At 33.3% G+C, this 27,740-nt stretch overlaps 1 long non-coding RNA gene across 2 annotated transcripts; it reads left to right on the top strand.

The window, feature by feature from the left end:
* The first annotated feature begins 7,142 nt into the window (after nucleotides 1-7,142).
* On the top strand, nucleotides 7,143-27,695 carry LOC119689559. Of its 2 annotated transcripts, none has more exons than XR_005253449.1 (2): nucleotides 7,143-8,166; nucleotides 27,654-27,695. It is a non-coding gene; the product is annotated as an uncharacterized LOC119689559 (long non-coding RNA). The 2 variants fall into 2 exon arrangements; XR_005253450.1 differs by lacking the exon at nucleotides 7,143-8,166 and adding an exon at nucleotides 10,678-10,827.
* Nucleotides 27,696-27,740: the final 45 nt, after the last annotated feature.

Raw genomic sequence — 27,740 nt, 5'->3', positions numbered from 1 at the left:
CTTCGACCGTTGGTTGTAGTTGAAAAACATTCAGATAGCGGAGTGAAGTGGAATCTGTACACTTATCGCCACATGTTCCAACAAAATCACAATAATTATTTATGACGCAAACATTGTCCAAACACATTTTTGTGCGGTCTTCCTAAGGGATGAAATGCTGTATAAGTAGAACCACATCTCGGGGGTGGCTCTACTTATCGAGTTGCTAGCGTTGATGTCTTCGTTAGAAGAATTCAATTTCCGAAATATTTATCTGTCATTTCCTGACTGCAATTTGTACGCTTGCAAAAATTTCCTAAAACTTTTACACCTTAGATTGGTTTTGGTTTCCTTGACAAAGTTTCCTCGACTCGTCGACTACTGGGACATTCATTTTGTGACTCTTTAAATATCATATTCCAAACAATAAGCTATGTTTGTTTATATCCTGGCGTGCTTTAGCTCATATTTCCTTTCAAACACTTTTGAATGGTTGCATGTTCTTTTTGTTGTTGTTGTTGTTGTTGCATGCACAGTTTAAGTCTTACAAGAAGTTATCACGCCAACCTGACACTCTGCGGCAAGTATGTGACAAAACGACTTGACTTGACTCGACTCGACTCGACTCGACTCGATTCAACTTTTCCAAATGGCGGCAACATGAAGCGTCCATCTCTGATGTTCTCGTGCATGCAACGAAAAGTTTCATCATCGTCATTCGCCCATGTATGAATGCCGCCTTGTGTGGCGCGTGTCGATGTTTGTGCGGTCCCGTGTTTGTTTCCCGGCTTGCTTTGCTTGCAACCATATATTTTTGATATATTTTTATTTGTATCCACAGCATCTCTATCTCTATCTGTGACTGTGTATCTTTTTTTAATTTATTTCGTGTAGTGCGACTCCTTGAAGGCGAACGGCGTTATTCTAGCAAATGACTTTGGCAACAATTCATGCAACTTCCATTATTCCGAAAAGTGAATTGTAAATTTACAACAAACCATTTACAAATACAACATATTCCGTTGTCGTGCTAAGACTCACAACTCACAACTCACAACTCACAATACACAACACACAACACATAATACACAAGGTACAAGATACAAGATACAAAATACAAAATACAAGATACAAGATACATTGTATTATGTTTAATGTATGAGGTAAGCGAATGAAAATAATAAAGAAACAAAAAATATGACGAAAAAAATGAACACTTAGAAAACGATTGTTTCCCATCGCTGCTAACGGTTATCCTCAAGGATTGTGTTCCATTGAATGGATACCAGTGAACGAATCGGAGTGGCGAGGAAACCAGGTGCAAGGTGTAGAGGGCGAAAAACATGAAAAAACAAAACAAAACAATAACAAAATGAAATGAAAACGATAACATGTTGACAAGTTTTTTAAGTGCAAAACCAAGAAAATAAAAAAAAATAAACACGAAAAGCGAAAAGAAACGGAAAAGGACGAAAAACAAAAAAAAAAAAGAAAAAGGAAAACAACTACTACAACTAAGACGACGTCGACGAAGTAGTTAACTTTTGATTTACAACTGTTGTTCACCTTTTGCACACTTACATCAAGTTAGATATAACAACAACAACAAAACACAACAAAACAACAACAACAACAATTGTAATATATTGTTTCTCTAATTTGAAGTACACAAGATATTGAGACATCGAACGGATGCACTATTTTTGTGCCATTTGTCAGTCGATAAAGTTTTTGGTGGCCGCAATTGTAGGGTAACATCTTCACCTTTTAAAAAGTGTACCACCTACTTCACCCCTACTCCATAGCCGTTTCTATTATTCATTGTTGTTGTCAATTGTTTAAACGATAAATTAAAAAAGTAATTTATGATAGAAGACATGTACAGAGTAACCATATCCCCTTGGGTTACCTTAGAGCACATTAAAAATAAATGCGAATACATGCGTCTTATCTTGCTATTAGTAGAAAATAATGTGAGAGTCTTTTATAAGAAGAAATAGCACTCTGTGTAGATCAGAGAATATCAATCAATTCCTTTAAAAACTTCTGGGCTTTCTTAAGTAAATGAAACGCTCACGAAATGAGTGATTTTTCACTAGAAGAAAATCAACAATCGACGATTTAGTAGAATGCGTAATTTGAAAAGACAATTTGTTTTTTCACCCCGGAGACGACAAGATCAGAAGAGAATAAAAAAGAATAATGGAAAGCACAATAAGTTAAAATATCACTTCATCAATAGACCCACAACAGAAAAACACCAATAAAGTGGTAGCCCAAAAAGCAAAGGGTAAAACTAGGGAATGGAGAAGAAAAAGAATGTAAATTAACAAGAGAAAAAAAAAAGAAAACGAAACAAACAGGAGAACATAGAATAAAATTAATGACAAACAAGCAAACATACGGAATACGGAGTGACTAAGTAAAATTATAAAAGAAACGAGCAGCAACCCAACAATATGGAAAAACAATGAGAAAACTGTAAAGGCAGAAAAAATACATAAAGAAACGAACAAAATAAAAAAAGAAAGGAAAAGGAAAGCAAAGAAAAGAAGAGAAGGAAAGAGACAAAAAGAAAAGGAAAAGGAAAAACAAGGAGAAGAAAATAAAAGAAAAGGAAAGACAAAACAAGAGAAGAAAAGAGAAGTGAATGGAAAAGAATAGAAGATAATAAAAGAAGATAGAATAAAAGACAATAGAGAAAAATAGACGAGAATAGAAGTAAATAGAAAAGCGAAGTAAAAATACTTACAATAAAATCAAATAAATTATAATATAATCAAGAAAAAAATAAGAAAGAGAGAAAAGGCCAAATAGAACGCAAATTATATAAGGAGAAATAATAAAAGAAAAGCTCACATAAAAAAGTAAGACTATTTTTAGAAAAAATAGTTTGTGAAACTATACCAGAAGTTCTGATGGACCACAATCTACAATTACGGCACGCATACAAAATTGAAATTACCAGAAGCAACTTTTACAAAAAATTCTAAAGGCTGGAGAGAAAACATACCTCAAATGCCACTTATTATTGCTACCAAAGTTATAACAAATACTTTGCCAAAAAGTACAATTTATCTAACTATTTATCTATTTTCTGTCAGATATATATATTCTGTCAGAAAGTATATATCAGACTATATTAATAAATAATACTTGCAGTCTCAAAAATAATTATTTACGAATAATTAAATACAAGAATTATTTCCAAGACCACTGATGATGGGTATTTGGCAATACTCGAAACGGCTGTATGGTCAGCCAAAAATTCAATTAATTAAAATAATATAAAAAAAAAAAATTTTTGTTGTTCTATTTCACTACTGTTCGAAAAAACCTCTTTATAAATAAATAATACTATTTATAATATAGTAAATATAACAGATATTAGGAAATCTAACGCCACCGTAAAACATTATTGAAATAGTGTTTTTCAAGCAAACTGTTGGGAACAACAAATTTTTAAGAAATAAAGACAACTATGTAAAATCTAGGGTAATATGACCAAAACTTGATAAGCAAAAGTTCATTTTCGGCCTGTACTCAGCTGAACAGAACGCACAAGCTTAAGATTGTGCCTTGTATAATCATTCACTGACTATTTCTTAAGCAAACATGTCTTTAGCTCTCTCACTGCGATATCCAGCGCTTATATTTAAAGTACCCCGCGCTCTATAAAAACCTTAAAATTGTTCTATAAGTTATATAGCTAAGGTCCTGCATAAAGCAGTTATGTCAAATGGAAACTTAGAGCTTAATTGAATTGGTGAACTAAGCTGACTCAATAACAACAACTCAAGCCGACAAAGTCACATTAACATATCCTTGTCTAAGGAGTTCGACGCAATTAAAATCAAAAGCAAGCTATGTCTTAAGAAGATTTCATAACGATTTATTGCATTTCCGCGTAAATGTAAGCTAAAAAGGCTGCAGATGCCTGTTTCTAATATTCATGCCAAGAACGGTGGTGTTCAAACTACATCCTTCAAGCTCACTCTTTGCCGACCAAAATGATCCAACAGTATATTGAGCAAGAATTCTGTCCGAATAAGAAATCGGGTAATCGAGATTGTGATAAACAAACATACTACCAGACTGATATCTCTACGGAGTATCTCAATAAAAGTTCTTATGAAATTGCAATGAGTTCTTTACCTGCAGAACTCCGTCTGAACTTGTCTGCCTTGCAATCGTCGAAAATATCTTCATGAGAAGCAACCCAGAGTTGAAAAGTTTTAAACTGCGTCGACATGTTATTAAAAAATATGTAGCAATCTAAAAAAAATTCTTTAATGTAAATTGGACAAAACTCAAGGACTTCAAAGCAGCTTAACTAACTGACACTATGTTTATATTTCAATTAAATTTTTTATGCACTTTCAGACGAGCTGTAGTTTTCCTAATAGTGAGATTGTTCGCTGTAGTAACTGATATGAAATATCTCATCGTCCTTTTCTCACTTCATTTTTTTGTCTAGAAGACACCATTTTAAATGTTGTGCTTGCCAAAATATTTAGTAAGATGGGAGTAAGCAGTTACTTGAAATAGTAGTAGAAGTAGTAGTTACCATAAGATATTCCGTAGTAATGATTGGACTTTACTATATGCCTAGAAAGTATTGTCTTAAATTTTTTTCATCCAAAGTGGTTCATTGCTTGAGTAGCAGAAAATATAAAAGTAGGAGTAAAGGAATAGTAAGAGTTGTAGTATTATAAGTAGTAATTTATCTCTTTTTTCTTGTCCATCATATCACTTGTCTATTCAGAATCTGTTATTGGATAATGCATCCGTATACCGTAGAACACTGTAGCATGGTTTCTATACCTTCCGGGTCACCATGGACTGCGTTATCACCTTAACAAAATGGGTCTGTCCGAAGAGAAAGATAGTCGACTCTGCTTAGAAGCAAATGAGACTTCTAGTTACATTCTCTGTGACTGCGCAGCCTTGACCTGGGCCAGGAGGATGTCACTAGGTCGAGAACTATTCTCCCCTCTGACATTAGTAGGTCCTCAACTATTGACATACTGGCTTTCATTCGAAAAGGGAACAGGCAGAAGACGTCTGTTAAAGCACAAAAGATCAACTATGGTTGCAGTGCTTCGCTTCGTTGGGAGCTGGTACTTTGTTTATATCTATTTAATTTAAATTCTATACCTTTCCTTCTGATTATACTCAATTGTACTAATTTTAATTATTTTATTTCTCTGTTTATTAGCTATTTATAATTATTTATTTTTAGGATCCATTTCTAGAGGCTTTTACTCTAATATTAGCACTGCAGGAAATTTTGCTGCGTTTCTGTCAATGCCTATACGTGCTTTGTATACCACTACATATGAAATTTTATATATAGAAAAGAAAACACATTTTAGTATCGATTAAATTTAATTGAAATGAGAAAAAAATATTATTAACTGAAATTTGTGGAAATTCATTAAAGTCCTTTTATTGTCACACACATTAAAGACGCGCACAGCCTGTGCTCTAACCAATGACCTGCCATAATTTTATAAGCATTTTGTTAACAGTTTATAGTGTGGTGAGTTTGTTACTAACATGGGTACAGTTTGGAGAATTTACGTTGAATGTGTTGAATTTGTTGAATTTACGTTTTGAAACAAGTTTTATAAATGTTTAATGATTTATTTTATATTTAACTATTTAATTAATTACTTGTGTTGAGTAAAAGCAGATATTGTAATGTATTTAAGCGTCTTTTAGTTTAGCTAAATAAAGAAATATAAATTCTAATTAATAATAACAATTTTGGGAAGAAGCAGCACGGATGTTGTCCAATTTGTATTTAAATTTGAATTGAGTTGCTGCTGTTAGCGAATTCTGCCGCCCAACAACAGGCGAGGACAGAACAGGCGAGGCAAAAAGTCTTAATCACAGAATTGTTACAATTTGTATTTATTTTTGCAACCCTTTTTTCTTAGTTTCTGTGGAGCAATGCAAGCGGAGCATTGGCATTATTGTTTTTGTTTTTGATTTTGTTTTTAGTGCGCAATAATCGCTTTTTTGTTTTTGTGATGTTATGAAATATTCGCATAACTGTTGCACACAATGTATTCAGACGACGACGCCGACAACATTAAATGATATTCGCGTTTATTCGTTGAATCAGCTTGCATCCGCTGAACGCACATTCGCACACACACGCGCATACCCAAACGCATACCCATACACACGAACGAACAACACCGAACACCACATACACTAACTATCAATCAAATATGAAATTAGCATTTGCGCTTAGTGAACCTTACTTGCGTTGCTCTTCTTCTGTTCGTAGCTGTGGTTAAGCTTCGTACTCGTATTCAAGCTACGATGAGTACATCGTGGTTCAGCTCGTGCCATAGCATTTCTGCTTGTCGTTAAACTCTACACCACACGATATAACTTAACAGTGCTGGAGCTGTCTGCTTAACTTAATACACCACAATTCACCACACACACGATGCCTAACTCAACCTGCATGACAGTAGCGCAAACGAACCTGAACAGCAGTGAGAAAGACGAGCACTCGTAGAGTATGTGAGGACGATGTGGACGATGTGAACGTATTGTGTACGTTTTGGGTATTGGGTATTGTGGGTGAGCAGCAGCAGGACGAAGAAAATGTACATCGTTTTCATTTAGTCATTGCGTTCGTTGTGCTCGTTGTGCTCGTATTTTGCTTGATACTTTCGTTGCTTTCGTTGCTGTTGTTGCTGTCGTCGACTGTTGCTATTGCTTGTACTGTACGTGCTGTACTAGCGCTGGTGCTGGCGCTGTTGCTGTTGATGTTGCTGTTACTGTCTTATGCTACCAATGCTACCACAACTCACCGCACTGCACAATTGCGATTCGTACCAGTGTCAGTGGTGCGTGCTTCGTTGCTATAAAATTGCATGTCACTGCGCTCATCGTATCAGTCGTCGTGGCACTTTGAAAGCGAGTGGTTCTAAGAAGAGAAGTTGTCGGTGCTCTAAAATCAAACAAAAATTTCAAATCAAAATATTTTAACAACAGAATACCAACAAAAATTCATTACTGTTTTTTTAGTGTATATTCTTCTTCTTGTTTATTATCAGTTCATTTTGATAATTTCATTTTTTATCATTTAAAAAAAAATTACAAATTACAAAAAAAATAATAAATAAATAAAAATTAAAATTAAAATAACGGAAAATTTAACGGTTTTAACGTTCAAATCAAATTCAAAAGTGCACTGGTTCGACTTAGTAAATTTAGTTTGGAAACAGATGAGCTCAGCTCAGAGAAAGTGAAGAAAGTTGAACTTTTGACTGATATTGATAGAATTTTCAATATTTAGAAGAATTTCTAAAAAATGGACAAAGTCTTTCCTGATAAAGCAAGCAATACGACTGACTTTAGACGGAAGACAGAGCAAACACAGAAATTTTAGAGTTTGATAAAGATTCTGACCGAAACCGAAGACGGAGTCAGAGCCAGAGTCAGAAACATAGACGTAGACGTAGTTGGCGACTAAGCCATAGTTTAAAGTCTCAGTCAGAACCAGTGTTAGCACAAATTTTTAACAAAAAAAAAATTCTTGAGAAGAATACAAGAAAATATTAATGAAAATGCTAGAAGTTAATAAAGAAAGTAGAAAGCGTCGAAAGTTCTTAAAGACAATCGCCATAGTGAAGAGTTCATTCGACTCTGAATGTGAACGTTAATGTGTAAGTGAAGAACTCTAATATGAATGTGGATGCGACTTGGCTCAGTGATGGCCTGGTGTCGCTCTTAATATTAAACGGTTTTTAATGGATTCACTGCTCTTGTTTGCTGTGAAAGTGATTTCGCCTTTGTGTGATTGCGTTTTTGTCACTACATCTGCAGTGGTGTAGTGCACAGCCACAGTCACTGTGCCAGTCACTGTACCAGGCCAGTCGCTGTGATTGCAACTCGTTTGCCTTTTCACTTTTCGACGACTGTGTTCGTGGTAGGGTTGTTGCCATTGTGCACTTTATTGTCTATGGCGAAGGCACTGATGTTCAACTTGAAATTGAAATTGAAATTATAGTTTAAGTTGAAGCTTGAAGTTGAAGTTAAAGTTGCAATTGAAGTTAAGTAGTGAATACAAATTCCAATCAAGTGAAAATGTCATTCTCGCTAATGCAATCGACTTAATTGCCGCAATGCCGCAATGCTGCTGCTGACTTGGATAAAGGCAAAGTATGTTTCAAACTCAAAATTATTAAATTTACCATCATTTTTAGCTAAGTAACTTTTCCATTTAGTTTAGTACAGTTTTAGTTAAGCAAAATTAAGTTTTCCGACTTAATTTTAGTATTATAGTAGAGACACGAGTACGTATGCCTTTGCCGAGCTCAACTTAACTGTTTTACATTGCTCGGCCAGTAGCAGCTGCTCACTTATAACTACGGATCTGCATTATTTATTTATGCATGCAATTAATAAATTTGAATTCAAATTAGTTTTGGGCATAATAAGCAATAGTAGACCAGCTACTACTATACCATACACATTGGCGAGAGCTGCAATAGGGCAACACCACCACAACCGCCCATTGTAGCAGCTGTTGCTGTTGCTGTAACTATTGCTATTACTTTCCCGGCGGCCATCCTGCCATCCGGCCATCTAGCCATCCTGCCAATATTATACAAATTTCGCTTCGTTGCTGTTGTAGTTGCAGTTGCAATTGAAATTGAAGTTGAAGTTAAAATTAGAATTAGAATTTTGTGGTTCTCATAGCTGTGGAGCTGTGGAACTACACTGGCATTCTGTACAATTGCTACTGCTACCATTTCCAATGCGTTTGTTGAATCAACAATTTATATTTTATTTGGTCGACGGTCGCTGGTCGACGGTCGTCGGTCGTCGGTCGCTGTTGCTGTTACTGTTGCTGTTGCTCCTTCCTGTAGTTACCAGCTATCGCCATTGTTTCTTGCCAGTCTTTCGAGAGCTTTATTTGTACATTTTGTGCATTTTATGTAATTTTCCATTTCAATTGCAATTGTGCACTTTAAATTTAAATGTTGTAGACAATTTTCTCTCTTTAGCACTGCTCTGAGGTCTTCGATATGAACTTCCACATTAATTTCCCATTGTATGCTGTACCCTGACGCGGGAGGGCATTCGAAATTTTCCCAATTAATTAAATACAAAATCAGCAAAAATGACTCTATGCAGGCGGCACCGAAATAAATTACATTCGAGTATTTAAATTTCCAAAAAAAAGCATATAAGAAAAAATTTTCCCGAAATTATTTGAAGTCATTTTGTAATGGAATGTTTACTCTTATTAATGGCACAAAAGAACAGTAGAAGTAAATATTTCGAAGAATGTATTCTGAAATATATAAAAGAAGGGAAAAGTTAATTTCATCAGTAAAACTGACAAACGCATAGATGGCGATTTAATTTGCTCTATTGTGTTCGTAGGACAAATTATTGGAGAAGTAGTTTTTCTTTTTCACTAATATTATTCACGACTTTGAATACGATTCATTGACGTAACCTGTACAGATGATGATATACTTCGGTTTATTGTGTTCTTGAGTTAGGTCATTATCTCTCTGATATCCTTTATTAAAATAATTTGTGACTGTGAATATAATTCAAAAACGACATACGGACAGATGATGATGTACTTTCATTTTATTATTGTGTTCTGGGTTCGGTTATTATCTCTCTGATATTCTTCAATCAAATAATTTTCCACATAAAATAAAGTTTCAAAAACGTTAGATTCTCTAGATGTCTACATAGATGTCTACAACTCGGTGCTTGATATTGTTAGACTGAAATCTTCAAAAGCTTACTTCTATTAAGAAGCTTACATTTTTTCCTCCAACGTTTAGCTTATATTATATATATAGCAACATATTTCCATTATTATAAAATTTCATATTTCTCTCAGGTTTTCCAATGACTGCGAATAACAAATATGATGAAAAAAACTCCCAGTAACTCTTATATTCTTCATTTTGATAAAATCGCCAATTCTCCCTCATTTTCATAATTATAACTCCCGCGTTGTAGTATTCGTCACTCGACATCTTCAGTTTTGTGAAAGTTGCAATAAAAATTTAAATTAAAACGATTTTTATCCGAAAAATCAGAGCATATGGCAGTCAGCAGACTCCGCTGATGTGAAAATAGTCGCGTGTCAGTACGTTGATTCCAATGAATTTCGATACGCAACTGCTGGTCGCAGTTCTGCGCTCATCTTCTCGATGGAATTAAAGCATATCAATATGCTAATGACTTCCTCGAGTCAGTCACTGGCACAGAATGTGCCACATCCAAAGTCACACACTACGAAAGTTTTTGCTGAAATCTTGACAGAAAAAGATTAAACAAAAAAAAATTATAAGAAACATTAACTTCAACTCGTAATGACAGCAAAATTAAATTGTTCCAGACAAGCCAACGTAGGGCCAATTTAATACATAAAAACTTATAAAATTTTATTAAAGATGTATCTTTCATTTAATTCTACTCTTCTTCTTTTTATAATTTTCTTTCAATTACAATTTAAAAAAAAACTTACCAAAACTGCTGCCTTTTTTCGAAATCTCAGTTTAAAATTAGAAAAAAACCTAATTTGAGCAAAATTGGATATAAAAAAAAATGATTGGCCGCGCCAATTTAAAAAAATTTAAATTAATTGCGTCTAATTAAAGGTTTTTTTCTCTTTAATTAAAAAATATTTAGTTCGAATCTTAACAATTATTTGAACGTAAATGACTTTACCAGATAATTAAGCTCACAGAGAAACGCTCCTCGAGAGATCTCTGAAAAGTAACTTTGAGACTTTCTGTTCGTCCGCTTACAAGAACGCTGAACACCAGTACCAAGTGGTCCGCTCAGGTATGTATGAATCCCGTAAATTTGTTGTAAATGTTTTGTCCGTTGTTATATATAAAAACTATTAAATAATTGATTAAGAAATAATTAAATAATTAAAAAATAATTTAATTAGACTTTAAAATAAACCAAATGTTGTGATATTTGGACGTAGGTTGTATGCGAAAAATAGGTACTGTGTTTTTGCATGCGAAGAAAAGAATAAAAATGCAGCACCAGCGAAAGGTTTCAGAGTGACAACTTCGAATTAGAAGTTATACCTTTAAATTAAAATAAATATGATAATTATTGCACATTATTAAATATCTAACAAAAATATCTTAGACAACAGAAGCTGCATAACTACTTAAGTCAATAATAATTAGAAAAAATTATAGATAAATATTTTGCATAAAACCAAACTGAAAAACTGGAAAGAAAAAAAATTAAATTAAAATTAATAAATAATTTTTATTATACATATATAATATATATTATTTAATATAATACATGAATTTATTTTTGCAAATTCTGTACACAAGTTTTTAAATTAATTATCGAATTTTTGTCTTCAGTATATTAAATTTTGAATTTATTTCTCGACCTGGTTTTTTTAATAACATTTTTTAATAATTTTTAATATGTTCTACATTTCTCGACTCTCCTTGAGAGTCATCATCAAAATCATGATCTAACATAAATTAATAAAATAATCAAATCTATATCTAAACGTCATATTGCACTATAGAGAACGAAAACAAGAGCATGACGTTTAGATATAGATATTATTAATATTAATTTTTGTTAGATCCTGGTCCTCATGATGACACAAAGAGTGTCGAAATATAGAACATATTAAAAAATATATAATTAAACAAACGTTTAATTTTTATTTTAACAAAAAGTAACCTATAGCCGGATTTATCTTTAATATATATATTTATCTTTAATATATTATATATATCTCATACATTTATATATATTTTAAATGTCTTATATATATATATCTCATATATTTATATTTATCCTAATTCAAATACCAATGTAACCGATTGGTTAATTTTTGCCAAGCTTTAAATATTTTCCATTTACTTTTTTAGTTTCACATGCAATGGAAATAATAAAAATTTCTATAGCAAGTTTATTGCAATTTTTTCTCAAGTTCGGTATAAATGTATAAGTACAAGTAAAAACACTAAAAAGCAAAATATATCGAACTTGCCAAAAACTTTGCGGTGTAGCCTGCAGAGTGCAGATAACATCTAACTCATTAAATCAGTATCAGTAAGCTCGTGATAAGTGCTTTACTTAAATATTGAGATATGTTCTTGATGGTAATAAATAATAGAAGTATTAAAACTGAACTCAGCAATTCGTTATACAGTGAATAACAAAGTATAATTAATTTCTAAATTAATATAATATAATTATGTATAATATATATAATATAATTAATTTTTAAATTTTATAATATCAAGCACAAATCACAAGACCCTAAATTTAAAGATCTAAATAAGCCTGAGTTGAACTGTAACTGACATCAACTAAGTATAATACTCTTTAGACTTAAGTTCAAAAGACAAATCTTCAGAAATTCTTTCGGAATACCAATAAATAGTTTACTGTCATTATCTTAAATTGATCAAATAGTCGTAGATGATAGTAGTTATTAATTACATTACTATATCGCCTATAAGTTCTCAACAGTTGAAAGGCATATTATAAACTAAAATACATTTTACAAGAAAATAATAAAAAACAGCACTTGAAAAAAAAATCTTAAATAGGACATAAAAAGAACTATTCAATAGCTCTTTCCAAATTACCTTTCTCATGTCCTCATATTCTTTAAATATCGCTCCTTTAATATTTTCCATTAGTGGCTCGCAATCATTTCATTTAAAGAGACCAAAAATACCATAAATTACCAGGACACAAGAATTCGATTTGATTTTAAGCAGATCACCCGAATGTACGTCGCAGTGATGATATATCCAGAGAAGAAGCTGAAGATCTATTAGTTAGGCATGAAAAAATTCTAAATAATGTTTAAACACATTATTTAAAAATTATAAGAAAAAATTTAAGAATGTTACAAATATTGAATTAGTTTAACAGATTTGAGAAAATCAGAAATTCACAATCGCAATTAGACTGCTAAACTCCATAAGCAGCTTATACCACTTAACAGCAATCTATTTAAAGTTATGACTAGGACTTACAATGCACACTTAGAATTCCGTGCACCTTTTAATTACATTTCTTTTATAATAGAACTCAAAATTCTACATTTCATTACCAATTTTTAATGCTCCTTAACATTAAGAAGAATTACCATCTTATTATTATTCCCACCAAAGGTAGATCTTTTATTCTTTTTTCGAGTCACAAATAAGATTGAGCGGATTATGTCAGATCTCCAAAGTAGAGCTTCAAGTCCAAATAAGATTAAGTAGATTATGATAGATTGAATCAAAGCATCGTACTTGGTTGTAGGACTTTTTTAATGTCAGAGTTTTCCCGGATTTTCTTTGATGTACCAAAAAATTTAAAGTTTGAAAACAGATATGTCACTGACCACTCCCTAAAAATATTACCTTTTACGAAAAACAAGAACCGCGGAAAAAAATGCTGCAAACACTAAAGTAAATACCCAGTTTACGAGTTTACGAAATTGTACTCAGTTTATAAGATTCAGCAATAGAAATATTTTAACTCGTTGCATCAAACTATATAACGAGGCATTAGTTATGATAGAAATGAACATACCTAGTAAAGATGCTATAGTACCCTAAGACTTAGTCAATATATGCTGCTGTATAAACACCAATTCATACAATTTGTGTGTGCTGTCATTAAGAATATTTCATAATATCAGATATATCATATCTTTTTTTCAGTCTACCAATATTTAAAAACTTGAGTCCTGTTTAGATCTCCGATATTGGAGATTCGTTTACTACGACAACTTTTAAAAATGCACAGTCTTTTTTTTGTGATTGCAATAGACGTACCTAATGATATGGATAACCAGTAATAAGTAATGATTCGGCTATGTTAGGCAAAGGCTCTACAAAGGAGCGAGGGTTTTGAACCCACTAAAACCTCCTCTTAGGATTGAATAGAGAAAATATCCACAGCTGTGTGGAAACTTTATTCCGGTAATCATGGGAGAGAGACTTAATACCTAGTTAGGTATTAGCTGGGTTCATCTGAGAACTATCCATTTTATGTAATAGACATAACTGATTCAGATTATTATTTATTCATTTAAATAAATTTGACAAAATGGTTCCAACTAAATTCGGATGATATTTTTGAACTAAAAAATATTGCAAGATATCTCAAAATCTTCTTTATTTCAATAAAGCCGTTTAAGCAGATTTATAAGGGAACTACATCGAAAAACAAATTTAAAAATAACGATTGTCATTGACTTATCCAAAAATTCTTCTAAATGTTTCATAAGTCAGCCCATTAAATTTTTTGTGGTGTGGTTGACTTCTTTTAGTGTATCATCGCAAAGATGACTTATTATTTGTGACTGTCCAGCTGTAATAACGCTCAGAAAAAACTTGTTTCATATGGAACTTCTGTCATCAGAAGAGATTAAGAACTCTTCTCTTGAGTTCTTAGTTCTTGACTTTATACACAAAGCTTTAAGTAGCTTTGTGTAATCAATAGTAAGGCTTCTACAATAGAACTCTTCTGGCCGCAGTACAGACTGTTGGAAGAAGACAATGTTTTGAATTTTTTGGCTAACATTTTTAACTTGAAGAAAGTCTCAGCCGAGTCAAAATCATTCTCATATGTAAATTAATTCTCAGAAATCCTAAGCAAACTACAGGATTTCATTATTAATAAATAATATCTGTAACCAAGGAAATTGCAAATTTTAAAACATCAAGTGACAGAATACACAGATACACAGATATCAAATAAAAATTTTAATATGAAAGTCCTTTCGTGTTGCGAATTCTATAAAGAAGAAAAGAAATATTTTCGAAAATAAATAAAAAGGACGAAAATCAAACGAAATAAGGAATTAAATGTTTACTGCGAAAACTGCACGTCGAGTAGTGAAATCAGCGCTCAAAGGACTCCAACTGTTAAGTGGCACCATACCGTATCAGCGGAAGTGAAATACTTCCTATCTTCGTGTCAATTTGCTGCTCGTTCTTCCTGCAGCTTCTTTCGCTTTCGCATGCAAGTATATGAGCTGAGAGGAGCTTAAAAGTCAAAATTCAAGCAAGTCGAAAAAAACACGAGTACGAGTATAAATAAATAGAAAAGATACATAATTTAATCATAAATAGAAGCAATTTGTATCTTCCCTACGTGAACGACAATAACGAAAAAAAAGGACAAGCGAAACGAGTACAACGAGTACGACGGGTGCGACGGGTGCGACGAGAACGCCGAGTACTCTGACTGCAAACAGACAAGTGAAGCTGACTATCGAGAATAAAGGAACTCACAAATTCCAGATAATATTAACTGCATTCAAAATGAGCACACCTACGCTATGTACACAGATAAGACTGTTTGTAATACGCAAGATTTGTATTTGAAAGTTTCAATACACTTCCTTCCAGTTTGCTACCTGCGAAGGATGAGGATGGTAAATCCTTTCACTAAACTGACAATTTCTTTTGCAAGTGAAGAAAGCGAAAATTTTCAAATATATATTTTTGATCTAGTCATTTGTCATTTAATATTTATCAGTTTCCAATTGAATCATCTATATGTGTATAGTTTTAAACTTAGATATAGGACATCCCACGCCTCTTAAATAATCCTTTAAACTATTTTGAGCAATATTTTGTGCTCTAAACTGAGTTCCAGTTTTAATAGTTCTCATCAGTATTACGTTGAGCTGCTGTACAAATCCTTTTACCAGATTTGCTTTCCGTAATTCAATGCAACATATATTCGCTCCTCGCTCCACATGTCCTTTTGCAACATTTAATGGCTTCGCATTAAAATAGTTGAAATAGAATTATGTGGAAATCGTGGCCAAAGTCCGAAATAGAAGTGATGGCCACGTGCAATTTTATCAAAAGAGTGAAAACAATGAAAGCAAAAAGTTTTTCATTAAAAATTTACGATTTTTAATGAAAACACCAACAACAAAACCAACAACAACAATCCGAACAAAAAGCATCAGGACAAAAGGAGTGCAGAATCCAGAAGGCAGAAGGCAGAAGGCAAAAGGACAAAATAAAAGGACGAAATTCAGAATGGCGAATAAATATCAAAAAATATTAAAAAAGCATTAAATCTCGTTATGCACACTTTGTGAGACGGGCGAGTGTGTTCCAGCTGCACTCAGATGAGTGGCCCTCGGATGAATGTACTCGTACGTATTTATTTAGTAAAAATTTTTGGTAAAATTTTATGAAAACTTTTATGGGAAAATGAAAATTTTTGGTGACATTTATTCGGCAAACCAAAAGCAAAAGCAAAACAAAACGAAGCGAAACCAAAGCAAAACAAACATACCGTAGCAAGTAAAACTTTTATCAAAATCGCCTGCAGCTTCCCAGTAAAACTCGTACTCGTATCGCACGTTTGACATCGTCGTAATCTCGGTTTCAGAGCTAAAAACTCGACGGACTAAAGAGTTGGAAAGGCTTTTAAAAATATTATTCAGCTTCATTCGTTTTCGATATGAAGCCACAGACTCACAAGCTCAATTTGATGGACTTGATTTTGCCTATTGCACTTCTACGATTACATGGTAGTAAGGATAGGGTCCGTCACTCGACTCTGTTCAATCGAAGCACAAGCATTGGAGATGGTCAAGTTAGTGTCTTTCCTAGCCGCAATGCGGAATGTAACTAAAATGTTGTACGTATGTTTCAGCGGAAAGAAAACTGGCTAGCCACTTATTTTGCTCTCATTGGCTCTTGTGATTGAGTGTTGTACGTCAAGTGAAGAAAGATTTGACTGAGGAGGAGATTCTTTACCAAACAATTTGTAAATATTATAAATAGAAAGACGTTGAAAATATCCAAGCAAAATGCATAAGTAATTCAATGAAAATTATACCGAACACTCATTCATATGAAATGCATAACATGGTCTCCATCACAGTATTCCATCACTGCTTCTGCCCAGAGCTGACCATGACAGTAAAATAGTATGCTTAGATAATCACTCCAAAAATTAGTCCTTATCGAGAGTTTAATAGTAACTTGAGGATGTTAAATTTAATAACAAGTGGTATAATAATGTTAATGCTTATACCATTAAATCGTTGAAATATTGAAACTTCTATTTCTGTTTATACCGCTACATTCAAAAAATTAGATCAGATACGCAACTTATTACTGAGTTTAACTTAATTACATTTAAGATTCTTATTGACGACAAACATAGTTAATCGTCAATGCACGGGGACCAATTCATCTATTTATCAGGCGGGAAGAACAAGTCTGGAAGAACAGTTCAAATAAAATTAAAATAATATCGGCTGAAATAAAGTCTTATAGAAAAGTGTTAAGTAAAGACACTAATTTATAATTTATTTATGAATTTTTGTGGACTAAAATTGAATTAAAATGAAAACATATTGCGATTTATAGAATACTATGGTGTACTTTTAGTAAAAGAGCCAAAAATTTTTCATCTCAATAAAATACTGGATAACCAGCTGATAACCAGCTCTGCAGACTAGTATTTAAAAGCACCCATATGATTTTCTACAAAAAAATCTGACAAAATAAACTAAAATCACAGAAATAAAATCTTCAAAAAGAGGCCTAATTAATTATATTATCTACAGAAATGAATTGGATCAGCTATGGAGTTTTGCAGAGCAACATCACACAATTCTTATTGCCTTTTGTTTAATAATAATTTGGGAACATAATTAGAAAACAGTCGAAAAATATCGGAACTAATACGATATTAATACCGAAGTACCCACAAACAGCATTAAATTTGCTCATTTACACACAACCAGGAAGTTGGTCGGTCAAGTAGTAACAGTAACAGTAACAGTGTTGTTTACCGTGGGTAGCTGCTGCGAAAGCTTAAGAACACGGTGCTCTCCAAATACATGTATCAAGATAATCCGCTGATAAACGCCCCATTGTATATTCAAATGAATTTTCAACGGTTCCAATGAAATTATGTGATCTTTGGGTCTTAGCACCCGGTGGTGAATACGCAACTATACGCAGCATGAATGATAAGCAAATACCGATCATTTTTCCCACGTAAGTTTGGGTATTAACAACAGCCACTACGGCTCTGCTATTCATCACTTAGTCAGGACATGTATGGAGTACTTTTTTCTAAATGGAACTGCTAGAAAATTATCTCAGACATGTAACCATCCCAGTTAGATAGACATTTTTATTATAATAGTTATACAATAGTTATATCCATCTAAATAAAGCTTCTGACTCATAAATGCGATTGTCTAGTCTTTCATGAGATAGGAACACTAGGTAAGTGACAGAAACACTAACACTTTTTAGTGCCATAAAAAGGATAAAATGACATAAGCTTTCGACTTTTCTAATAAGTAAAGAAAAATTTGGTAGAAATTTAATTTAGTTGTTGCCGTTAATATTGTATCTTAGATAATATTGGTCCTAACAGAACACTAAATTATAGGACGGCATAAAGACAGACTGAGTTAATCCTATAAATCTCTTATAATGCATGTTACCCAGTGCTCGAAAAATAGATACTCAAGTACCTATTGTACCTATGTCTAGGTTTAAGGTTTAAGGTTCTATTGTACCAAGTTTAAGGTTTAGGGCACCCCATTTTTTAACTCAACCAACGATATTTCCATCATTGGTATTAGCTAGATACTTTCATTTATTAGTTCGTTTGGCTGGTTCCAATAAGTCCAACTTTCTACCCACAAGTATGTAGAATACGGAACAAAACGGCTTTTTTAGCTATTTCTTCCACTTCACCTATCTACCTACCTCATCTTCAATATGTCCAGCATATTTAAATTGCTGCTCTTTCTCAAATTCAAGAATGGGTACTTCGAATTGTCCTATATATATGTCCTTAAATTTTTTCTTACAAAGAGAGATAAGAAAGTCAAAGTTAGAAGAGTTTGTACACAGTAACTTGTTAATCTTCGATGGGTTTTGTTTTGTTGTTATAAAGAATGTTTCAAATCTGACTTTTCCTTGATTATGATTCCGATTTGTCACACATTTTTTTATTTTTGTTATTAGAATAGAGTGAGCAGTGGATTCTGAGTAAATTATTTTCAACAGTTCTAATCCGAACTTGTAGAGTGTAGTTCATGGTCCTTCTGGTTTTTCAAATAACGATAAGTATTGAGAACATGTATTTTAAGAGCACAGATTTAAAAAAAATGTTCTGTTAATGCCTGATTCAATAACCTTAAAAAAAAATGGGAATTTCTAGTAGCATTCTGTACTGTCCTTCCTTCTTCCAGAGACTAGTGGCCTTAAAGTGTAGAAAGTAATTTCACAGTACTTCTCACAAAGTTTCCAGAATCTTGAGTAAGTTCTCAAAGTTTAAATTTGCATATATAAAATTCTAAAAAAGGACTGTGTATTTTAGAACAAAATTTGAAGCTTCCAATTCTGACCTACCGTTAGTGTATTTAATATGCCACATCGGTGCTGGAGAAGACCTCTAAAGTTAATTGAAAAATCTTGTTTCACGTTCCCGTATACGACAGTTAGAAATTCTGGAATGCGGCTGAATTCAAAGCAAGTTATTGATCAAATACTTGAGCAGTATGTGCCACTTATGTGGAGACAAGCACATACACCCGGAAGTTTTTTCATCCACACCACTGACTCCTATGCAAATGAGTGTTTGTGTTTAAGTTTATAGGCCAAATAAGCAACAAGGTTTTCTCCAATTATGGCAGCCTTGCTTCCCAGCCCAGTCCTGCTTATCGACTTTGTCATCATCATCGTCTGGCAGTTGAAACAGTGGGCCGTTCAATTATGCCTTCACTTACATATACACACAAACTAGTAACATAGGTCACACACCTGCACTGGAGCATTTTACAGACGTTGATAGAGATGGAGCTGGAGTTGAAAAGTGAGAGGATGGGGCGACTCCATACATGTTCACATATTTATGTGCTTAGCTATTAGAGAAGTTAAAGTTTGAAAAGAGTTGTTTCGTTTTAATTTTGCCTTTATTTTTGACTGCTCGGAATTAAGCACTTTGCACACACTCGCACACACAAGCACACTAAGCGCATACATACACACGACATTGATAAATGACATTTTGCAAAAAGTTTTAGTGAAATTGATGTGGAATAATACTGAGGAATATCGAAGAGTTGTGGTGACTTTCTACTCTAGGTCGTTGATAGCGGGTGTAGAGGTAGCAAGCGCGTTGGCGAAAGAGAACAGCACATAAAAAACAGTAACAAAATTTAAAATATTTCAGAAAATAATGGCAGTGACAGCAATAAACAGAGTGCATAGAAATTGCCACAGTCTGCTATCTGTGCTTCCAACCCAGTTCCGTCGTTTGATGGCAGAAAATACCACTGCGGCTGCCGCTGCTCATATGTGCCAGCGTCTCCACAACAATGAAAAGCAAATGCATCCACTTTCGATTTTCTTAAATTTTCACTAATTTTCGTCTTTAACTTTAGCCTTCCATTCTGCTTCCTTATGTACGCGTTGTCCTTTGAATTCCGTCTATGTCAACTATTTCGTTCTTAGGTATTTTGCTTTAAATTGGCTCCTTTTCGTCAGTTTGTTTAATTTTCTTTTAATTTCTTCCATTTGTAACACCTTTTCAGCACACATATACAAATTTCTTATGTTTCTCTTGGTCGTCCTTCTTTATCATAAACAGTATACCCTCATAGCACACCGCACATAATGCTGGGAGCCACAAGGAAACATAAACGAAACTATGGACATATGCACAGACATACGGACAGACACTTACCCACATACACACGCCCGTCCGGCTATACAGAGTCGAATATTTGCTACTTGTACACTTTCCATTTTCCACAAGAATTCAGAATAATAGTCACTATCTGCAGCATTTTTGTTTCTAGGTTGCAGTGAACTTTGTGGTACTATTTCGTGCAGCAAACCTGCAACTAACACAAAAACAAACAATCACTAACACACATACACATGTATATATACACACAAACTCACATACACTCTTACATAATCTTATCGCTTGTGCACTTCGCAGTGTTATGGAAAACAGAAATAATAAGATTGCTACCAGCAGCTTTCCTATTTTGAAAATATTTCCGGCCCATGAACCCCGACAAGCATAGCATTTCGCCATCACAAAGTTTTTCCCAAACGAGAATTCCTTGCTACATGACATCTATAAAATTCGGGTTCATTCACTTTACTTCCCAAAAACGTATTTGCTCAACGGTTTGTCTTAGTATTGGTTGACTTCACCGGTATGGACATATGAGTACGTAGTGGAAAACTATGTACTTTTCTACGTGCCCTGGACTTAAATTTCATCTGTGAAGAATTTCTGCTTCTTACAACAAATCTTTCAAATGACATGGTATTACAGACATTTCCTACTATACCCAGTTCATCTGATTATTTAGTCGTTTGTTGTAAACCACCGAGTCATAAAATAAGTGTTCTGCATTTTTCCATTCTTCCATTCTAGGATTGTGTCTCCGAACAAGCAATGTACCGCCTCTACTAAATGGTCTTGAGTTACTTATTTCTGGCTAGTTTTTTCAGGATATACTCTATAATATTCTTTAAGCCATTTTTTTAGAAACCGCAATAGTAATCTATTACATTCATAATAGTAGCATTATTCTAGATAAATGCTTTCAAAGTCTCTATTATTTTGCGACATGTCTTTAATGAAATTGACAGAATCAGGTGGCAGCTTTCACCTGGTTAATAGTTACTTTTGTATTTGCAGTTCTTTTGACGTTGGTTTACAAAAATATAGCCATCCATCTATTTTTCATAACCCAAAATGGTCTTAATCTTATTATCGAAAGAATACGATCAAGTAGGAGTAGTAGATTTCATCAATTACTATAACATTAATGTGACCGAAGAACCATATCAAATTAAGATTTTTTATTTACTTATCTTATTCTAAGTATTTTCTAAGACCTGATAATAGTTGTCAACAACGCTACCCCACGTTCTACATAATATTCCGATCTCAGCAATACTTTTAAGCCTTGTTAAAAACAATTGTTCTTATAAAAATTTTAATGAGTTCACCGAATTCGTATCAGTGCTCCATGAAGTTCGATCCCTTATAAGTCGCCTTTGTAATTGCAAGTTACCATCCTATCCCACCAAATAATTTAGTAATTCCAGCTCCGTGAATCTCTTCAGTGCAGAAAGAACAATGGCCATTAATCCATAAATTAAAAAATTTAGCGGAATTAACCGAATTTAAACAAAAAATTTTAATTGAACGCGAAATTTTTTATTTGCCCTTTCATTTCCGCACTTCTCCCATTCCACCAATTTTCCTTTACGTATATGAACACAATGAAACAATGCACCGAAATGGCGCATTGCTGGTGCCGGGTTGAAAGTGGTGAATCGAGGAGTGATGGCTGGGAACAGGAAAAGCTGCCTGAGTGCAATTTCACTTCGAGTGTGATTTTCGTTGTTTTGTTCCTTGTTGCATGGCTCAGTGAACAAATTCCAATTCGATAATTGCTTTACTAAACTTTTCAATGTTTCTGCGTATTTCGTTCCGTTCTTTGTCGATTTTCAATCACCCAAATAACAACAGCAGCTGGAGTAACAACAGCAACAACAACAGTAAAAGCAACTACCAAGTACCAAATGGCAAGGCAGCAACAGTTCATATTGCCAATAATTCCTGACTGCAGAAAATCGGAATTGAAAAAAGGTTTCGGAATATTTCTGGAATTTCACTGGAAAGCCAAAGAAATTATTTACTTTTGCCATTTTTGTTGCATTTCTTTCTTTGAATCTTTTTATTTGTATTTTTCTTGATTCCAATGACTAAATAAATGACATAGTAAAGCATTTACACCCCTTTTGCCGGTACATATACAGATATATACATGTATATATAGACCTTGGCCTATCGTGATAAGCTTAACACCAGGGTATTGCAAACACTAGCATCAAGATAATACGCCAATGGATGCCCTTTAATGGAATAAACTTCTCCGATACGATTTGAAGTTATATATTTGAATATAACTTCCTCCTCTGTTGTTTTTTGGGTCACAACACCCGACTACAAAAATGCAACTTTATATTGAATAAAAACACAAATGATAACACTCTTCCGGCGTGACCTTAGGTATTAACTAATAGGTACTAACCACGACACTCTCTTACATAGCTAATTCAGTGTACAGGACAACCGCAATTGTCGACATCTGGATTCCGTAGTACTATCTTGCAGTTCTAATGGGTTATCACAAGTGAAACCACATTTCGTACAAAGACTTTAATCGGTTTTTACGACAGACATATTGTAGTTCGGGACTATTATTGTTTAGGATAAACTTGTGTTAATTGTGAACTTAAATAAGATTTGTGAATTTGAAGACCATTATTGAGTTATTCAAACAATCATCAATATATTTTTCATTCATTCTGAAAGATTATGTTCACGAAAATGCAAGTTCATCATAATAATAAGGATTTATGATGCTTCTTAATATTGTTTGAGAATTCTCATTCAAAATTATTTGAAAACATTTTCCATTTATATCAGATTATGAATAGAGCTTTAAAATTTTTTTCAAATAATCTATTTTAATATAAATAGAAATTAGGATATTTCTTATGTTTTGGATAGATATTTACATATAAGAACTATTTTCTCATATAAGAAATTGGTAAGGAATGTTTCTGAAATGACATGAGAGAAGGCCAACGATTGTTTTTGGTCCTTCTGTTAGTATGGTAGCTATACCATAAATCAGATGGAAAGATTTTGACCCATATCTATGAACCGATTACACGCAGTAGTGATAAGGCGACAAGAGAAAGGATATGATATGAATCATATATTGCTTATGTTATGTTTTTATTAATAGTTATTAGTATTAGGATTTAGTTATCCTTTTTTTCAAATTAAATTATCTGCGACAAAGTTGCAGATATTGAAGGAATGTTTGCAACAAAACTACTTACGTTTGGATTACCTTGTGTTTAAATGTACTCTACACTGAGAATTCTCCTGCCATGCTCTTTGTCTGACAAGTGATTTATCAACATATTATATATATTGAATATAGAGCAACTTGTGAAAATCTCAAACACTTTTTATATTCCTCAACTCTTCGAAATTTACTTTCAGGCTATTTTCTTCTTTTTTGTTTACATTCTTCTTTTCATTATCGTACTTCTATATTTAAAATCTTATACTATTTTTTATGCCTAACTCTCAATTTAGCATAGTTGCGACAAAGTTGCAAGTAATGAAAGTATGGTTGCGACAAAGTTGCAAGTAATGAAAGTATGATTGCAACAGAATTCTATACGTTGGAATTTCTACTTGCTCCATTCCAATATTCTCTGCGAGTACTCGACCAACTTTATAAATTAACATCGTGCTTATTTCCACTTTAATAGTTCTTTATTCTTTTTTCGACATTTTAAAAATTATTATTTTTTTATTCTTGTTTAACATTATTGGTGTTTTTTTCCACAGTTTATTCTTGTCTTAACATTTAACATATAAACACAAAGGAAAGAAATTTACTATAGTTTTCAAGCCAACAACGCTGACAGTTTCGACAATCCATTGTTATTAAAAAAATAAAGTGAAAGTTTTCATTTAAAGTCCACGTACTTTTTGGTTTTGGCACCACTTTTTTCCGGTACTTTTTGGAATACTTTAACACTTCTTTGGTTCATTTTCCACAACCTACCGTATTGCTCAAAGCGAATGCTTAGTGCTCTGCCTTGAGAACACAATGTACAAAGACAAAACCACATCTTTGCACCAACAACGTTGCTGTCTTGTGTCCTCTACATATATGTACATAAGTGTAAGTGTACATAGCTATGTATGGGATTTATTCAACACAGACTACACTATTCAAATTACCGGTTGTATGGAAGAACATTTTAAAATTTCACAGCTCGTTCTATAAAAATTTTTATTTTATTTTTTAAAGTCGTTCGATCCAATTGATCCCAGTGCCTTCCCTCCCCAATTTTACAACTTCAATTTTATGTTCATTTATTTATGTAAAAAAAAAAATTTTTTATCACTAAAATTGAATTTATGTGATTTTTATTGCTTTGCATACGTATTCCCTATGCCAATATTTTTCCCAACCACCCAACATACACACCTGCTTTAAGTACTTCAATTACTGCAAACTTCTCCCCTATTCCCCCTATTCGGTATACCGTATTTCCTCCCTTTACGCTTTATTGTCTTCCAAAAATATTGCAATAAAATTTTTGTCTTCGCCATAGAAGCAGTAAATCCAGAGTAGAAGCAGCTCCACTCTGCTCTGCTCGGTTTGGCTCGGTTCGGCTCAGTGCGACTCAAATTAAATTGGATCGAATCGAGTCGCATCGAATCAAAAATTTCAAATTATTTCAATAAAACAAAAGACAATAAAACTTCGAACTTTGTTATTTAAAATTTAATATTTAAATTACAAAAATTTCAATCTTTTCATTTCAAAAATTTCCTCTTTCTTTGACATCATTTCGGTCAGCACAAGCAGTCGGAGCAACTTTTTCCACTCATCCCTAGAGAAGTGGGCTGTGAGGCGTTTACCTCGATTATACAAAATTTTTCCAAATATAAAATTAAATTTTGTTGATATTAATTTTAAATATAAATAATTCCATATAGACTAGTAACTCATTTACACGTACAAGTATATGTGGTAGTGTGACTGCTGCCAGTAGACAGACGTCATGAAAGAAATACGCCTTGAGTCCTAAAGTCCTGAAAACTCAGCTACAAAATAAATAAATAAAAAAAAGTATAATAAAAATTCTAAATAAAATAAAATATTATTTTTTGATTCTAATTGTTTCATGCCTTCAATTTGTTGAGTATTGTTCCCTGCCCCCACATACACCCGCTCATTTGCCTAACCGACCAACTGTCTGTTTGTCTTATACACCATAAACATAGAAATAATTTTGTATGGATATTGCATAAGCGTGTACCTTTACGACCACATGCATACGAACTCCCCCTCCTCCTGCCATTAAAAGAAGGCCATAATTTTTCTATTTGTTGTTTTTTTTTGTGTTTTTTTTTTTGCTGTGTGGTTTTTTATGGTTTTTCCTCAACTTCACAATGGGCGGTGTTGTTGTTATTGTTGTACGGTTAGGTATTATATATATTCAATATAATCATGTTAAGTCGTTGTGTTGCGATAAAATGTGACTGCATGAAAGTCGACGTCGGAGTCACAAATGAACTTGAAGTACGAGTTGTGAGGGCAGCATGGAAGAACGCGACAGTGCCAAAGGATAATAGTATAGCGAAAAGACTCCTCTCTTATGCAAAATCAAAGTGGGTATTAAGGAAATTATTTCATTGCCTCCACGTTTTTATAAGAAACACAGCAGAAACGCACATAACAACTACGGTACTCAAGTCAGTTACTCATTCCCATACCCATACCCATTCCCACCCTCGCAATAGACCCGTGAAATAATCAAGCATATGGCGTATTAGCAACCGTTCATGTCAGCGGCATATCCTTGCTGAGCGTCACATGTAAAAATTCACATATTTAAACAGTTCAAAACTAAATAGCGCCACCACCCGCCATTAACCATTTCTCATTTTATATATTTTATATGCGCACATAATATATCTATTATAAAACCCGCACAAACACACCCACGCCTACATATCGAAATTCCGATAAGCCAAAAAGTGAGAAAAAAATCCGTTGGACTGAATTTGATATTTTTACAAATAATAATCATTTTCAACTTCGGTAATTAATTATTCAGCAGGCGGGAGTTTCGATTGCCGCAATTTGAACCGTTTCTCATGCCCAATAATCGCTTTCCGATATACGTGGCGACCGTGCATGTCAATATGGGTGAGTTGTTGGTATACGACTGAGGTGAGTTCAATTTATGTGTCATTTGGTAAAGTGAAGCAGAACAGATTTAGGGAGATAAGAGAATTTGGTAGCACGACACCGTTAATGATTATAACCATGTCACGACCTTTACCTTTGCTGCGAAACAGAATAACTCAATTAATACAATTGTTTCACAATGAAGAGACAATGCGTTCGCAAAGAATCCATTCGAATGGTATTTGGTAGAATAACGCGACTTATGTTTTTAACACCATCCACCCATAGTATAAATGTATGCTATACTTTAACTAGAAAATATGTCTACAAATATCAAAATAGAAGATCTTAAGGTATTAGGATGATTCTATTGATTCACATAGATATAGTCTTTGTTCACACAGAGTATACTCTTGTATACTTTATAGAAGTACATAAGAAGGATTATTGTTCGCAAAACACATGTATAGGTACACCAATGCACATCCGTGGGTGCACTTATCTAAATCCCTAAATCCTGATACCCTCTTCATTAAATATTAGTAAAATGCTGATTTTCGCCCATAACCAATGGAGCAAATACCATTTGTAATGTAGTGAAGTGGTAATGGTATTTACTGCACTTTAAATATCTTTTAGGGTTAATGGAGCCTCAAGTTACGTTTTTTTTACTTTCCCGCGAAAATTCATCTCAATTATTTTTAAAAAGCGAATAATTTTATATTATTGAACAAATTAAGTTTAATATGCTTTATTAAATACATTAATTACTATTAGTTTAATTATAAATAAATTAAATTAAATTAAATTGATAATAAGCTGCATTTTTTTTTAGCTGCTCCAGTAAGTTTATGAATCGATGCAGGAGTTGAAAAAGGAAAAAAATTGAACAACGTTAAAATCAATGTGAACCTATCCAAAA

The sequence above is a fragment of the Teleopsis dalmanni genome, chromosome X, assembly GCF_002237135.1.
Source record: "Teleopsis dalmanni isolate 2A chromosome X, ASM223713v2, whole genome shotgun sequence".
NCBI lineage: Eukaryota > Metazoa > Arthropoda > Insecta > Diptera > Diopsidae > Teleopsis > Teleopsis dalmanni.
Note: the sequence above shows the minus strand (reverse complement) of the source record. Positions and strands in the feature narration are given on the sequence as shown.